Here is an 18,323-nt window from a genome sequence, read left to right as displayed (position 1 = left end):
TATACTGTTTGTCATTAGTTAAATCCATACCTCCGAGAATTCAAGCTGTTATAAAAGCCAGAGGTGGTGCAACAAAGTACTAGTAGTGTTTTGATTTGGTGATTCCATATAATTTTCCTCGGATTTGTGTGATTCCATATTTTTTTCCTCTGTTTGATCTGTAAAAACAGTTGTAATTGACTAAAGTTATCTTTCTTTGTTTTTTTAAAGTGTTTTATACAGCCAGAAGTTTGGATTGTTGAGTAAAAATTGTTTTGTGGGATATATGTACTTGTTTTTTTTTTCTACACAATTAAACATTTTGAATGAACATCTTCTGAGAGGGATGATTCCATACTTTTTGCCAGGGGTTGTATATCTTATCTCAGCTTATTGATAAATTAATACATAGCTGTCTTTACTCAATGGGTGCACTTAATCTTTGTACAGCGGGTCGGGAATGTGTTAGCATTTAGCCTAGCACCATTCATTCTTTAGGATCCAAACAGAGATGAATTTAGAAGCCACAAAACACTTCCATGTTTTTCCTATTTAAAGACATTTAGAAAAGTAAGTATGGTGGCACAAAATAACATGGCAATTTTCTAAGTGGATAAAAAATGAGAACTTTATTTTATGGCGGAAGAGCGCTTAGTTTGCAGCACTTTGACATCTGGCGCAGAAACATCATCACTCCTGACTTCTCCCCCCTCGCTCAAATTTCCGAGTCAGGAGTGATGATGTTACTGCGCCCGAGGAGTTTGCACTTCCATATCTTAAAATACAGTATATCAGTGCTGTTGATTTGTCTCAATATGCATACCATTGGGGATATTTGTAAAATGTCCTAGTCCTGGCTTAATTTAAACCCTGTCTAGGAAAGTTCCCAATATATGTTATTCAGCTCCGTGAAATACTTTCTAGGCATGAAATCATCTTTTTGAATGACATATATGTTAAAATCTACTCCTGTTTTATTTATTACTCCTGATGAATTTTATTCTATTACTGACTAATAACCTTTTCATTGGCACTAAAGTGACATTACTGAACTTAGACATTTTATGTCTGTCACACTTAAAGGGTTTTGCATCTGAACTCCTCATATACATATGACACTTCAACACTCCCCAATGCTTAGAGCAAATCTACACCTACAGTATTCCTCTGCACTGCAGTCTACTATCACTAAACTCACTTCCAGCATTTAAACAGAAACTGCGTCACTTTTTTTGCACTTTCTGAGCTGATTTTAGAAGAAAGTCTATAGGATTCTGTGAAATAGATTTGGTAGACTCTTTATGGTGGATGAAATCATAATCAAATTAGATACGCTGTTGAATGACCAGACACACAATGGGACGAGAGACTGGAATGCAGTGAAATTGAGAAGTTCAGCACACTGCTGCTGTGTCCTCAATACTGAAGAATCCTTGTGCCGATTCAACTGTGATCATTCATTACAGGACTATCTCACTGTTGCCTTTTTGGGTTAAATTGTTGAGCGTGATTGGTTGCCTGCATGCTACAGTACAGTCTGTAATAATCTCTATGAGGTGTTTCAGTGAAGCTTTCCTTTTACATGTGCATTTACAGCGGATAAAATAAGTATTGAACACGTCACCATTCTTCTCAGTTAACATATTTCTAAATGTGCTATTGGACTTGAAATTTTTACCAAATGTTGGTAACAACCAATGCAATGCAAAGAAATCAAATCATAGATGTCTAAATCTAAATTAAAATTCAAGTTATGTGCAATAAGTTAGGAATAATAGATGGGTTTGCAACATCTTCAAATAATTCAAAGGGATGTTTTATTTTAACACATTGATTTTACGAGTGTAAGTAATGGCACATAATAATTTTTTTTACCTATAAAGGCTTGAATTTTATTGCGTTTGGAATCGAAACCAAGAATCGTTAGAAATTGGAATCGAATTTGTAATCGGAATCGATATATTCAAAACGATGCCCAACCCTAATAACAAGAAATTATTTTATAGGCCTTCAGTTGGGATTGAACTAGCTGTTATTGTTTTCATTGATAAGAGACATGTTTGCCTTTTTATACTGACTGTCTTGGCTTTCCATGCCTTTTTGCACCTCCTTTTCTTCAGGGATCTAATACTTTTGCCTGTCATTTTACATGATTTCACTTAATTTATAGACATATGGTTTGATTTCTTTGCATGTGTGGATTGCATGGGTTGTTACCGATATCTGGTGCAATATATTTACTTAAAAATGGTGAAGTGTTCAATACTTATTTTACCCACTGTGTTCATTAAGTAGCTTTTATCCAGAGTACAACGTAAGTGATTCATCCTTATATCATCCAGTACAAAGAACTGAGACAGCTCTTCCAGGATGACCTGATGATTTTACTGACTCATAAGCTCTTAATATTGTTCCTAGTCTGTTCACTATAGCTCGCATTTAAAACTGTCAGCCTAACAAACAGTACCTGACCACTACTAGTTTGTTACTTCTCGACATATCAATACTTTATTGCTTTTGTTTTGTCTGTGCTCTCAAGGGATCGATCTTCAGACCTATTTTAGCATAATTTAGCTTAATTTCCCTCTAGACAAATAGCACCAAATTGTAGCCTCAGTTTTATTTAATGCTGATTCTGCAGAAATCTACATTGTGGCATATTTTGGACACCCATACAGTATATAGTAAATTACATAATACTGTGCAAACAAGTCTTAACACGTAAAAATGTATTTGCTTGTCTTTCCAAGACTTCCAAAAGTTGAAGCAGCCCTGATCGCTACAGCTCAAGTAAAGATATACAAACTAATTTACATACAGGAACAATATTTAAAACTGACTTTAACTTTAAACATAGTAACATTTCTGCATTTGGCAGACACTTTTATCCAAAGCAACTTGCAGGGCATTCAAGCTACTGTACACATTATATCATGTATGTTTTCTGGGAGTCAAATCCATGAGCTTTTGCGCTGTTTTATTGACTTATATAAGTGTTCACACTTCAAACCAATAAAACACAAAATACAGCCTTACCAAGACCCAATACTTGTTCACAGCCCAGCTTTCTCAGTTTCTCAGCTTCAATAAGAAATCAATCCTACACAATCACAGAAAGCTGTAAGGCCAAAACTTTTGGCAATTTGTTGAGGATTCTGGAGGCTATACACTCAATAAGTCATTGAATATTTGATGATTTTCAGAGCGACATTCTCACTGTGGTTTTCTGTTGCTGATATGTTTGCCGTTGGATTTATATAACAATGCTGCAAAGTACCACATGGGGAGCATCAGGAAACTCATCATTTGGTTTTTCAGCCTGCAGTGCTGTTAATTGTGTCCCTAATGATGGATATCCTAAATGATCCATGGCTGAAACTGTATTTTTCATTTTGTAGTGCAGGAATTGCAGGATTCTTTTAGTACCTCTTAAAAGTATAGAAGTAAGACTCTGTCCTCGAATTTGAGTGGCCAAGTTGCTGGGAGTGGCAAAATGGAAATCCCAGAGTTTGGTGCTTTCCCTTCTTTTTGGAATTATTTCATTTGGTGGAGAAGAAATTTAGATCGCCCCGTTCACGAAAACATGGAGCCTGTCGTACCCGAGTTTAAACTGTCCATGTCCAGATACCCTGAAAAACAGCCTTTGTAGACCATGATGCCTTCATGAACCATGTTAACAGATGAGAAGATATGACCACTTTAATTTTCTTTCATCCATTGAACGCAAAGGGGGATGATAGGTGGGATGTTTAATTTGCTTTATACAATGAAATGTAAGGGTGATCAGGGTCTGTCAACATCCAAATATGACAAATAAATCCCATAAAAGCAAATAACTAATGGGCAATATTATAAGTTTGACAGTGGTAACCATTCACTTTCACTGTACGGAAAAGTACATGTTTGAAAACAAAGTCAATCATTACAGTTTTCATTTTAGGTGAACTGTCTCTTTAAAGTTTCCACAGAGAAAAGGCTGCCAGATGCAAGGTACACGGCGCCACTGATAACCCCAACCACAGTGTGTCAGAGCTGTTAAGTGCTACAGTATGTGATATATATCTGACTCACGTTTACACTTCACATTTGGTGACAGCCGCAACTTATTTAAATGTGAAATCAGTTTGGAGATATCTAACATGAGAGGCTTCTGGCAACAAAGGTGTGAGAACTTCAGTTTGAAGTTGGCGAACAGATGCAATCCTGTGGTTTTCAGTATGTTCAAATTTGAATTGTTGTGTACAAGAGAGGATCAAACTGAAAGCATTGTATTCAAGCTGGGCCTTCACACTGTGTATGCTTGTGATTGGTACACCTGTGTTAAAAAAAACTTTGGATGAAAGTGCCTAAAAAATTAATCTGAATCAACCACATAAAATTCAAAATATGACTTCATGTTATAGACGATATTAATAATAAAAAAAAAACAGTGCAGTAGTGTTGCTTTGAATGGGGCAAAGTGCAAAGTACCTCTGTGCCTTAGTGAATAAAGCTCCACCTTCCAATGAAAAGAGCCAATCATTAAAGAATGACGATTCTCTGGGGGAGGAGCTTACCAGTCTTTGCACATGTGGATAAAAGTAAGTGTAATGTGATATGAGCGTAAGAAACAACATTATTGTACACTTGATGTCAGGATTATTAGCTGGTCAGATCATTTTTGTTTTTATTTTGTGGACAACTATTCAGTTTAGATGTTAAGATCTTTTTCATCAAACAAAACAAATTATATAAGTTTGTAATAACATGACAGTAAGAAAATAATGACAGAATATCCATTTTTGGGTGAACTATCCCTTTAAAATTCTTCAGAAAGCTGAGCTTCACTTTTTACTTCATAAACTCCAATGCAACATGAATACAATATTTTGAATGTTCTTTAATATTTTAACAAAGAGATAAGATTAGATCAGTTATTCAAAGTTGGACATCACTTTTGGCCAATGCGATGTACACTTTACAGCCTTTTCTTATCTGTTTGCCTCTCCTCCTACACCACTGATGTAAACTTAACCCATAATGTAATAGCATATGGGCTTTAAATGCCATGATGTTAAGTATATAATGACAAAAGTGTTCTTTTGAGTGTAACTTTTCTTTTAGCCCCATGTTAGGTGAATATGTTGACACGCAAAGCAAGATTTGAGCAGTGATGAATGGAGTTTAAGGGTTCAAGCAGGTTTATTCTCTTTCTGTACACATTGAAACAATTAGTGTTATGTAATACTTGATGTGGGCATAGTTTAACTGAGAGCTTCATTCAGTTTTTCCGTCCTGTTCATCCTGTTGGTTGATAGGTTGAATAAGTCACATTATTCATGTGACGTCCTAATAACAAATAAGACGTAAAGAGAAACTTTTTTTATGATTTTGTGAAGAACCAACAAATCTTAATACACATTTTAGGACTGTTCAAATAAATCATTGGGTCTCATGAGGAATGGGCATATGTGTGTTTTGTCAAGAGACTTTCCCTTTAACGCTCTATTGTAAAACACAGTGAGCTGCCTGTGGTAACTTGGAAAGATAATACTCGCTAAATATGTCTATGAATTTCTGTAATGTCTATTAAATATTGTTTAATAAGGTTCATGAAATTTTCTTCCTTTATGTTCTTCATCATAGATCCCTTGGCCTTGAGTGATATATCCTAGGCTTTTCAGATACATGTCTTATTATAACATTCTGGATAGGGTTCAAATATTCAGCACTCATTGCTGGATTCACTTTTTATAGCTCCGTAAAATGTTCGATACCTAAAACAAGGTCAGAAATTGTGTGGTTACATAACCTGGTGTATCCCGCCACATGCAGGCACATAACTATAACAAATCTGTAGTGTAGTGTTAGGGAAAAACCTTTGCTTTGAGGTTGGGTGCTATACAGTAAGAAAAGTAGGCTCTTCCTATCCCTGATTACATATAACTGGCATGTCTGGGTAAGACAACGCCTGTCTGAAACAATGCAAGGTGAGGCATGTTTTTCAACTTCTCATGCCTGCACACCTTCAGGTCTGATGACGATACCTTTTGTTTCTTAATGACTCTTCTGATAACGTCATCATACAGTGATCCCTTATAAAAGGTAAACATGTGGCTGCTCCATTGTTTGTTTTATTATTATTATTATTATTATTAGGGCCCGAGCACACCAGGGTGTGAGGACCCTATTGTTTTTGCTCCGTTTATTAGGGCCCGAGCACACCAGGGTGTGAGGACCCTATTGTTTTTGCTCCGTTTATTATTATTAGGGCCCGAGCACACCAGGGTGTGAGGACCCTATTGTTTTTGCTCCGTTTATTATTATTATTAGGGCTCGAGCACCGAGGAGCAGGCCAGAATGGCCTGCACCGAAAGGTGCGAAGCCCTATTGTTTTTGCTCGGATTTATTATTTTTTTTTTTTTTTTTTTTGTACTTTTTTTATTTTTTTTTTACATTTTGGGGCATTTTGGGTGCCTTAACATACTCGAAAACTCTTGTAATTTGGCACAGACGTCAGAGTCGTCGGCCATTAGGACCTGGCAAAGACTGGAACTCGGGCGTGGCAGGGGGGCTCTGTAGCGCCCCCTGTAATGCAAAAACAAACATTGTTGCACAGATCGGACAAACATGTATGCACATGTACGAGAATTGGGACGCTTATAGATCTCATCGACCCGAACAACTTTCGCCCTCTAACATTTAAGCTCCGCCCAACAGGAAGTCGGCTATTTTGGATTGTTTAAAAAATGCATGCGATGAACTTTTAAATACTCCTCCTAGGGGATTCATGTAAATGACACCAAACATGGTGATCATGATGCCGAGACATTGTACTTGCTAAATTGCGAAGGGATTTTTGATATCTCAAACGGTGCTGCCGTGGCGAGGCGACAAATTTATGGTGAAATCAGAGAAACAGGAAGTGTCTAATATCAAATGCAAAAAATGTCTTATTGTGATGACACGCGGTGTGTTTGTTCGTCTGAAGATTCCGATTGCATCGATGTGCCTATTGTGACTACCGGGTATAGCGCCACCACCAGGCGCCAGGAAGTGTGTCAGTCACAAAGCTGGATTTTTTTGACAGTTCCATGCAATGTTCTTTTAAATACTCCTTCTAGGATTTTCATGAGATTGACACCAGAAGTGGTCAACATGATGCCGAGACATTGTAGATGATAAATTGCGAAGGGATTTTTGATATCTCAAAAGCTGTTTCCATGGCAACGCGTCAAACTTTACTTTCATTTTAAAGGCATATTTAAGCCTTTCTGTTGCATGCAGGAAACTTTTAAATACTCCTTCTAGGATTTTCATGAGATTGACACCAGAAGTGGTCAACATGATGCCAAGACATTGTAGATGATAAATTGCGAAGGGATTTTTGATATCTCGAACGCTGTTCCCATGGCAACGCGTCAAACTTTACTTTCATTTTAAAGGCATATTTAAGCCTTTCAGTTGACGCCAATGTTCTTTTAAATACTCCTTCTAGAATATTCATGAGATTGACACCAGAAGTGGTCAACATGATGCCGAGACATAGTAGATGATAAATTGCGAAGGGATTTTTGATATCTCGAACGCTGTTCCCATGGCATCGCCCCAAACGTACATTTATTTCAGGCATATTTAGGACTCTTGGCGTGCTTAGATTTACCTAAAAGTCGGCACACACATCAGAGTTGTCGGCTGTTAAGTGTGCACAAACAGGTCAGAAATAGGCGTGTCTCTTAAGTGGCTCACTAGCGCCCCCGTTTGTCTAAAATGTGGGGTTTCTTTTACCTACAGTCCCCAAATGGCTCAGTAACAACATTAAATGGCCCACTGATATTTACCCACTTGATGCCCTTGCCCACCGTGCATCGTTTTCTCGGACGCACCGTGTAGCGGTAAAAAAACGTGCGAGGGCCCGCCATTGCTGCTTGCAGCTATATTTCTTCTTCTTCTTCTTCTTCTTCTCCGAAATGGATCGCATTTTTGAGGGCCTAAACATACCCGAAAACTCATGAAAATTTGCACACGCGTCAGAAGTGGCGAAAATTTACATGTAGTATAGGCGTCAGAAGTAGGCGTGTAAAAATGGCTCGATAGCGCCACCTGCAAAATTTCAAGAGAACAGCCCCCCTACTACGAAAAACTTACAGATATGAAATTTGGTTGGGTCATCTATTACTCCAAGACCTACAAAAAAGTCTCTCGGAGCTAAGCTCTAAACCCCACAGGAAGTCAGCCATTTTGAATTTTCTCTGTCATTTTTTGACATTTCCAAGCGTCGTACTTTAACGAACTCCTCCTAGAGATTTAATCCGATCATCATCATATTTGGTCAGTATCATCTAAAGGCCTTTGCGATGCTAAATTGCGGAGCTTTTGACTTTTCATTGGAGGGCGTGTCCGTGGCGGCCTGGCAAAGTGTAATGTTTCGCCATGAAACAGGAAGCTGATGTAATTCAGGCATACATTGTCCGATCTGCCCCTGACTTCGCACGTTTGATAAGGGTCCAGGCCTGAACACATCAACATGGCATAATTCAGTAACACTCATAGCGCCACCTAGAGGCAGCAGGAAATACCATGTTTGACGCTGTGACTTACTGCTCTTAGGTATTTAACCATATCAACATCATATTTCACCAGTGTAATCTCAAGACCTTGTGTGATGATAAAAAGCAACGACCTTGACTTTTCATTAAAGGGCGTGTCCGTGGCGGCCTGGCAAAGTATCGCTAAATGAATCGCATTTTGACAGGCTAAACAAGCTCAAAAAGTCATAAAACGTTGCACACACGTCAGAAGTGGCAAAAATTTACATGTGGCATAGGCGCCAGAAGTGGGCGTGCAGAAATGGCTCGATAGCGCCACCTGCAAAATTTCAAGAGAACAGCCCCGCCGCTATGAAAATCCTACAGAAACGAAATTTGGTAGGGTCATATATCACCCCAAGACCTACAAAAAAGTCTCTTGGAGTGAAGCTCTAAACCTCACAGGAAGTCAGCCATTTTGAATTTTTGTTGTAATTTCTGTGCAAATTTTGTCATTTCCAGGCTTCATACTTTAACGAACTCCTCCTAGAGATTTTGTCAGATCGTCATCATATTTGGTCAATCTCATCTAAAGGCCTTTTTCGATGTTAAATTGCGGAGCTTTTGACTTTTCGTTGGAAGGTGTGTCCGTGGCGGCCTGACAAAGTTCAGCGTTTTCGCCATGAAACAGGAAGTTGTTATAACTAAGGCATACAATGTCCAATCTGCCCCACACTTCACATGTTTGATAAGAGTCTTGGCCTGAACACATTTCAATGCCAATATTCAGCTTCAGTCCTAGCGCCACCTAGAGGTAGCAGGAAATGCCTTGTTTTACGCTGTGATTCACTGTTCTCAGAGATTTAATCAAATCATTATCATATCAGGTGAGACTGATCTTAAGCCCTTTGCGATGATAAATTGCGAAGATCTTGACTTTTCGTTGAAGGGCGTGTCCGTGGCGGCCTCGCAAAGAGTGATGTTTCGTCATGAGAAAGCTGTTGTAACTCAGGCATGCAATGTCCGACCTGTCACAGACATCATACGTTTGACAAGGGTCCTGGCCTCAACACATCAATGTTACAACAATCAAATACAATCATAGCGCCACCTGCTGCACAAAGGAGGTGTGGCACTTCAAAGTTCCTTTGAATATCCGCCTATATTTACCCACTGAAATTTCAATCCCCCTGGTTCATTGCTTTACTAAGGCCATAGAGTGGCGGTGCACATGCGTGCGAGGGCCCTTCCATCACTGCTTGCAGTTTTAATTATTATTATTATTAATGCTGGTCTATTATTTTAGTGCAATCTATTTTAGATTGAATGGCACGTAACAACAAAACAAACTGTGTTTGATGGATCTACAGTATATTTAAATTACATTTACTGTATGCTTTTTTATCCAAAGCGACTTACAAGGTGGTGGTACATACAATCAACCTCTCATAAACTTTGTTTAGACAGGCATCACAAATATTTTTATATGGAATATTGCAGTATGAAAAAATTATCAAAAACGTTCTGATAATAGTTCAGTCCAAAATGAAACTGAGGCCATATTTAAAAAATGGGGCATTATCCTCTGCCATTGTAGCTGAAATTAGCAGGATATAATTTATTCTACAACAGTTTTTGTTGGTTCTTGAATCTGATTGGCTAAGAGCTCTTTCCAGCTGTGTGATATTGTACTGATAACATAACAGTAACTACTTCACCGCTTGTATCATTCAAGTTCCCGAGCTCATGAATCAGTTTGTGAATCCCAGTCGGAAGTGATTAACCCTATGCCCAAATCCCTTCAAAGATCATAGCTCTTGAATGTAAACTTTCAAGGGAGTAGCACAATAATGTCACATCATGTGGACGAATAACATATACATGGTGAATAAAGCAATGAAAACAATAATTTTCTCTTTATCTGGGAGGCTGTTTAAGCATCTAACCTACCTGAAGTGCCCTTAAAAGGATGCAAAAACACAGTTTGGAACTGCAGGTAAGGACACTGGCTCACTATACACTGAGACACTACATACTCGTGCCTCTGGCCTAATCACAGCTGTGATGATATAGAGCTGGAGTATATCACACTCCTTCTCCAGCCATATTGCTTAAAGTCAAAATAAAATAAAAATAAAAATATGTCATTTGTTTTGAAATATTGTGGTATTTTTTAAAATTACTTTTTTATTCATGTGCCCTCATAATCTGTTATCAAAAACGCAAATATCCTCCTCCTCAAAACGATCTCTCTTTACTTCCGGCTTATGGTATGGCAGGTGGGCGGGGTCCAGGAAAAGATCACAGTGATTATCGAATAGCAACATGACCCAACTTCAAACAAACCAATCAGTTGTCGATGGACGAATTCATGTTCAGCCCTACCTTTTTTTTAATAAGACAGTCACTACTTCTATTTCATTGTGACTATAAATGTAACTCAGTGTTTGATTGAAAGAAGGAAGTCATATACACCTAGGATGGCTAAAATATGGGCTCAGTTTCATATTTAAGATTAGAATTTTGAAAATATTTTTTAGTCTGAATGGTTAGATTCCATTTCATGTAGTTTAATTGAGTTATTTGTGATGTGACATTTGTAATTTCATACACAAAATGCAGTCTAGTCATCAGCTGTCTTTATCTACTCAATTTCACTCACAAATAGCATTCACTACGTATTGAGCGGTAAGTGATCGAACACGTGTGCGGTTTAAACACATCTATTAAATCAGCTGCTGAACTCTTGGTTCAGGTTTTTTTTTATTTCACATTGATTTGATCTCATCATCATTATTGGTCCGCAGACCCACATGCCTCCTGATTCCTTTTCTTCTTTTCTCCAAGATTTTCTGCTTGAGTTCAGACACACTGAAATGGATAACCATGATCACTGAGATGGAAATCCACATCCTGGCTACTTTTTTACAATCCAGACAACAAAAACCTGTACATTTCCTTACAAGTTTGCCAATTCAGGTGAAATAAACAGCTTGGCCTGGTTTAGCTGGTCTCCCAATTTGTTCAACATGAAGTTTAGCTAAAGGTCTACAGGAGTGACTAGTTTTAAACCAACGTTATAAACCAACCTGATCTCATGTGAATACGTGTTTATTTTTAAGTTGTACCACACATACGTTTACTTACATTTTAAAACACATTGAATGTATAATGTCAACACTTTAACAGGACTAATATGTTAATTATTTACATATTAACAGATGTTCATATTTGTACATACTTTTATTCATAAATATTAAAATCACGGGCATTGGAATTTTTACTCATATTAATGACATGTTTTTAGTCATATTTTCTGACTTTAATATTTAAGACAGTTAACTCATTTATTATGGGTTTCATGGGTTTCAGAGAATTACACAATATTAACCCTATAACTGTCACCGCCCCTTTTGAGTGGGGGGGGGGGGGGTGAAAAGGTGATCTGCATGTTAAAATTACTATAACTCTGGCATTCTTTGGTTTAGAAGCAAAATCTAAATTTAAATTTAAAAAAGTCTCTTTTTTAAGAAGACAATTTATAGTTTTACACTGAGGTGTTTGAAGTTGTAAATATTAAATGACAAAAAAGTTATACCCGTTCAAATTTATTTTAAATAATAAAAATAATGCAATAAAGTATATACTCTCTAATCAAATGTATATAAAAATTAAAATGTTTTACTCTCAAAAGACCACACCAATAAAGACACAAGTGTCAACTAGTTCTGAACCAAATTTTAGGTGAAAATAATAAAAAATGAAGTTTCTGTCACACTTTTAGTGGTTTTACCAACCAAGGCCACTAGGTGTCAACGGTTAGTTGCAATATCTTGTCACAAGTTAATAAATTACTGTCTCTGCATTGTGTTTAATGCAAAAAGGTTTTGAAATATGAAAACTACATTCTAAGAGCTTTCCAACGATATATAGTTTGTCAAGATTTTTGAAGATTCATATATTCATTTTGAAGAATATTAGAATTATGAATATATACGAATTCATATGGACTCCTACAGGGTCAGTGACAAATAACAAAATGACTGTCCCTACTAAATTTCCATCATCAAATGGCCTTGAAATATGAAAACTACATTCCTAGAGCTTTCCAACAATATATAGTTTGTCAAGATTATTTCAAGTTTATAGGGTATTAGTGTTAAAATATATAATCATTTATATGTATTCCTATGGGGTGAGAGACATTTAACAAAATAACTGTCTCTATACAAATTCTATCATCAAATGGCCTTGAAATATGAAAACTACATTCCCTGAGCTTTCCAACAATTTATAGTTTGTCGAGGTTATTTCAGGTTAATGGGATATTTACAAATAAATATGTAATAACATTTTGGGCCCACCTGTTGGTCTGCGGCATTTTAGAAAATGACTCTTACTATATACTTTTTTTTCAAAATGGTGTTGATATATTAAAACTACATTCTTAGAGCTTTCCAATGGTATATAGTTTGTCAAGATTGGTGTAGGTTTAGACTATGTAATTATTGTTCTAAATATGTAATGCCAAACGTCCCACCTGTGGGACAGTGACAGTTATAGGGTTTTTAAACAAGACTACTCCTTAAAACCATAAAATGAATAACATTTCTGTAATCATTTAACCATTATGTAATATTAAGTTTGTTAATATGTTTAACACAACATAAATTCACAAAGAATCCACATCTTTAAAATTCAAATAATTGTGAGAAACAGATCCAAATTCAGCTCTTTATCCAGCGATCTTGATTCCATTCCTCATTAGCGACTGTAAATGCCAAATCTTGCATTCGTTGTGAATTTGAATTCAAATATTGCGTTTCAAGAAACTTTACGAACCATTGCTTTATGACACTGATATCAAACGCTCAATGGCTCTTGCGTGCTACGTCAAGGATTTGTGAAATTGCCATTTTTTAGTCTTTCTACTTTTGAAATTTGAAATGCTCACCTTGACAGAGAAAATTTGGATTAACGTTCTGGTGGATTAATAACTTTAATACTTCTCTGTACTTCAAAAACTCCAAAGAGGACCAAGGCAGAGAGCACATCATAATTTTCTTACTTTTCATACTGCTTTTGAAATTTTGCAAGAAATAAATTATTGTGCTTACACCTGTCTGTTATGCTTTATATTTCTGTCAGTACATGATTTTAATAAACTTTTTGTTTTTGTAGGTTTAGTGGTTTCAAATATATTTTAAGAGTTATTTTGTTACTATTGTTAAACAGATTGTCCTACGCATATTTGTCCATTACGTTGCATTCATTTGAAAAGAATACATTAGATATTTTAAACATTTTGTAAGGGTTTTGGATTAAATGTTGCAGATACTTCTACAGCATCTATTTAAATGCTCAAATGTTTTGTGATTTTGAAAGTTATGTGTTAATCTTATATTACAAGTGGGACCAGGATGGATAAACCCATCTCGGAAAAGAGTCCAGCTAAACACCTCAGTATGATTTAAGCTCTTTTTCAGCAGAGCCATCAATAATTGATCTTTTACAAATCAAAAGATGATCATCTACAGATTTCTGTCAAAATCCTTTTCTGTTTCTCCCCTCATAACCCTCTTATTTCTTTCTCTCGTCCTCTGTGTGTGGAAAAAAACTGTGTCGGGCAGCTGGGCTGATAAGACTGCTGTGTATCCGGTGGCCAGTTAAAGTTTAACAGGTGATTGATAAAGACCTCAGGTTATTCTTGTGTCCTGCTCTTAACAACTGAGTTGTGTGTGTGTGAATACACATTAAACAAACACACACACATATTCTGGTTTTCATCTTTTGTGGTGACATTTTATAGATGTAATGGGGTTTTTACTGTACAAACTGTGTATTCCCAAACCCCAAGTCCCCAACCATCACAAAAAACTTTCTCCTATTTTAGATTTTCAATAAACATCATTCTGTTTGATTTATAAGCTTAATTGTTTTCTCATGGGGACCCCAAAATGTCCCCACAACGTGTTAATTACCAGAAACACACACAGAAGCATGCTATTACATTTACATTTATCCTTTTACCCAAAGCAATTTAGTGCATTTAATCTATACACTTTTATGTGTGTTTCCTGGGATTGAACCCATAATCTTGACAGTTTATCTTTATCTCTCAAATCTTAAACGTAAATATAGTTTATTATCTGGGGTAGCAGCGGACTTTTGCATGTGTGTTTGATGCGGTGGATTTTCCCAACCAGGTCATGACAAGTTGCACGCGGTAAGTAAGATTTCTGTCTTATGTTGGAAATAGTCGCGTGCATATTATATAAATGACATGAACATGTAGTGAATCATAAGTTAAAACAGTGTTGTATAGTGTAGAAAGACTCTTCGGAGATATAAAGGATGTCATACTACTCTATAGGTACTCCAGATTAACATCAGAAATGCAGAAACAGCCTGTGTTACGTGAGCTTTAAATACGATTTGTAGATCCTTTCCCTTTTAGAGGCCGTTCGTGTTCTTAATCTAGACGCGCGACAAGCGCACTCAAATGTAGACGCGTCTGAAACAAAACTCATGTTCACAGGTGAGCGCTTTAAAAGCAGAAGAAAGCAGCGCAACCTTCGTTTTCCATGTGTTTTAGATCTTAATGGACCCTAATGCAAGAATTCTTCCAATAAGTGGTTAGGACTCGGGACACAATCAACTTGGGCATAAATCGGCGGGAACATCTCCGCAAATGTTTGAGTGGGGCTGCTGTGAGTGCTGACAGCCTATATGGACAGCAATATACAACACCGGCCCTCGTGGCAAAAAAACAGACCGGCCCACCGGGAATTCTCCCGGTCCTCCATATGGCCAATCTGGGCCTGGGTATTTGCTAGTTTAACTGTTAAAATGCAGCAATTAAATGTGGCTTCTTTGTTAGTCAAGGCCTGGAAAATGGAGGGGAATCCCCCTTTTATATATATATGGAGGATTGTTTTATTTCAGGGGGAGTGAGTGTGTGTGGGGGGGGTCATTTTTAGAGACTACCTTTTTAAATTTCTCGCCTAAATGTTTTCTCAGTCAGTGTATTTGTCTTTACATAAGGAAGGTTTAAACACATTTATGTAATTTACGTAAAAATGCAAAGATGGACATTTTGACCTTATTTTGCATGCAGGATTTAAGAAATTATCTGTGAATGTTATGACATAATGCAAGTACATGCAGTGTGTGTGGCATCAGTGTGCTGTGTGCATGTGACTGAAGAATATGCTGGGTAGAAATTCAATTGAAATTGCATTAAATCTTTTTGTTTTAAACAAAATTATGCTGCAACAATTTGTTTTATACTACATTCAAGTTCTCTGTTATAGGCAACTGTGCTTTTTTCAAAATCCCAGTTTATTCCCATTATTTTCTTGTTAATTCGCATATATTGCATTTAATTCCCATATTTAATTCTTGTGGAGGGTTACCAGCCTTCAAAATCCACATAATTTTGCAACCCTATAGACCACTTTCGTGTTTGCAAACAGAGATGACGTTTTTTGTGGGTGGAGCCAAACTGGTTGCAGAAAGTGATATCTCTTTTGTGTTTTCTATTAATTTTTCCTTATATTTATAGCCTACATGTTTGTTCTAAAACTATTAAAAGTATTATCTTTACACTATAATTAAAAAGGCCCGTTTATATGTAAATAAAACTTTACATTGTGTGTGTGGGCTATATTTATTAAGTTAGTAAACATAATAATTTTATAACAAACAAGAAGAAGACATAAGCTGAGATATAAGAAAATAAAAAGAAATAATAGAAAACGAAAAAATATGAAATATAAAAATGTGTGATATTATTGCTTTTACAGTATAAAAAACTGTTATTTTAAATATTCTAAATTATAAACATAACGTAATAAAAATGCTATAAGAAACACATAGAGGGAACAGACTTCGGCAGAACACCGGACATCTTCTCTACTTATTTTCTATTCTAATTATTAATAGATTTCAAGATGATTTCATCGCTCCAGTCTGTCCGTTTAAGGGCTTATTGCAAACATAAACACCTACATTTACCTTCAAATGATGTCTTCGATGATGGTATTCTATAAAAATGAAGGTCATCTTTTTTGACATTCCTATTCTGACACTTAACAGCACGACAGGACATTTTCTAGTGAGTTATATTGCTCGTTTCATTCGTGTCTAATTCATTTCCACTGTTTTTCTGCAACCACATTGCGCGCGCAGCTTGCAGTGACGTAACTGTGACGTCTACTCGAAATTGGTCTATAGTTCTGGCCAATATTTACCCAGCATTGCGTTAAAAATAACAGAGCAGAATTTAAAGTGAGCAATACTGTATAAACAAACACAGTGGGCATGTTCTATTCTATTATGGGCCCAAACAGAAAATGAACTATAATGCACCCCTTATAAAAAACTCCAAATCTCCAAAAGTATTTTTGTTCTAAAATAATGGGAAATGTTTGGGAGAACACATTTGTCTCAGATTTATAACATGCTTTTCCCATACAGTGCATCATTCTCTGCCCCATCCTGAATCAAATTGTTCCCCCGGTGCATCTTTCATGTAATTCTCATTTATGAGGCTATTTTCATAATGCAAATGTGGCAGTGCATCTAGCTTTTCCAGCTGAAGAGTTTGATTCAGATTAAACCCAGGGGTCAGGACGGGGAACCACACACTTATGCTCACAGGAAGAGAAAACGAGAGAGACTGCAAATAATGTTGTGCGGCTTAATATGGCACGTAGACGACAATGACATCATAGGGGCAGAATAAAAACCGTGTTCATTTGACACACATTCGTGGTATAAAGACGCTCACTCCCTGACGACAGCTATAAATGCAAAGATACAGATCAAACATGGAAACATGTAGGTCATTGAATAACTTCCCTTTAACCCAGAAATACTACATACTGTAACAATGCAAAACAAAGATCAATTGTTTGTCTTGTGGTGGAGAATACTTTTTTTAAATATTTGTGTTAAAAGGCAAGAGTATTTTATTGTTTATTTACTTGGAAGTTAAATAAGAAATGTACATGGTTACGTGTTTAAAATTGGATTTAAATTCGCATTGGTCTCTCAGCTGGACTATGAACACATCGATATTGAAATGCTTTGCAAAAGGGTCAATTTCTGTGATCGGTGTTCAATCTATTTAAGGTAAGATCATGTTTGCCTAATTATATATTCACCCTTGGATCAATGAAGGATGTTTATTGTGTACGTAATGATTCATCAAAAAATGTATTTATAACATTAGAGATATTGGCTCTGTTCCAAAGCATAGTTGGATGTTTTGTTGCCTTTTAAGATGCCATCCTAACTATAATGGAACCTCAGAAGTGATTGGTTCAATATGCCCTACATAGGCAGCAACATCTACTTTGAGTTTCCCACCTATTTACTGTAGCATGAGAACCGCCATTTGTTCCATACACAATATTGTTAGTTTCTTACTATCTATACATAAATATTGGTCTAACACACTAGCAAGATATTCAAAAGCACAGCAGCGGCTCTATTTTTTAAGGAAATTGCGTAGTTTTAATGCAGACACAACAACTCTGACATTGTTTTATTTAACTTTTATTCAGAGTGTAGTGTCTTTTGCCATCCAGTGCTGGAGGGGAGGTCTTTCTGTCCAGAACAGGAATATGCTGGATAAGGTGACCAAAATGGGCAGAAAAATTACTGGATCCGATGTTAAAACCATCTCCAATCTTACAGACCAGTATACCCTCAATCTGGCATTGAGGATACTGGATGATCCATCCCACCCACTTTTCTTAGAGTTCTTTTTACTTCCATCTGGATGTAGATTTCGAATGCCATCAACAAAAACGAAACGTGCCATTACATCAT

This window comes from Paramisgurnus dabryanus, chromosome 14, assembly GCF_030506205.2.
Source record: "Paramisgurnus dabryanus chromosome 14, PD_genome_1.1, whole genome shotgun sequence".
Lineage (NCBI taxonomy): Eukaryota > Metazoa > Chordata > Actinopteri > Cypriniformes > Cobitidae > Paramisgurnus > Paramisgurnus dabryanus.
Note: the sequence above shows the minus strand (reverse complement) of the source record.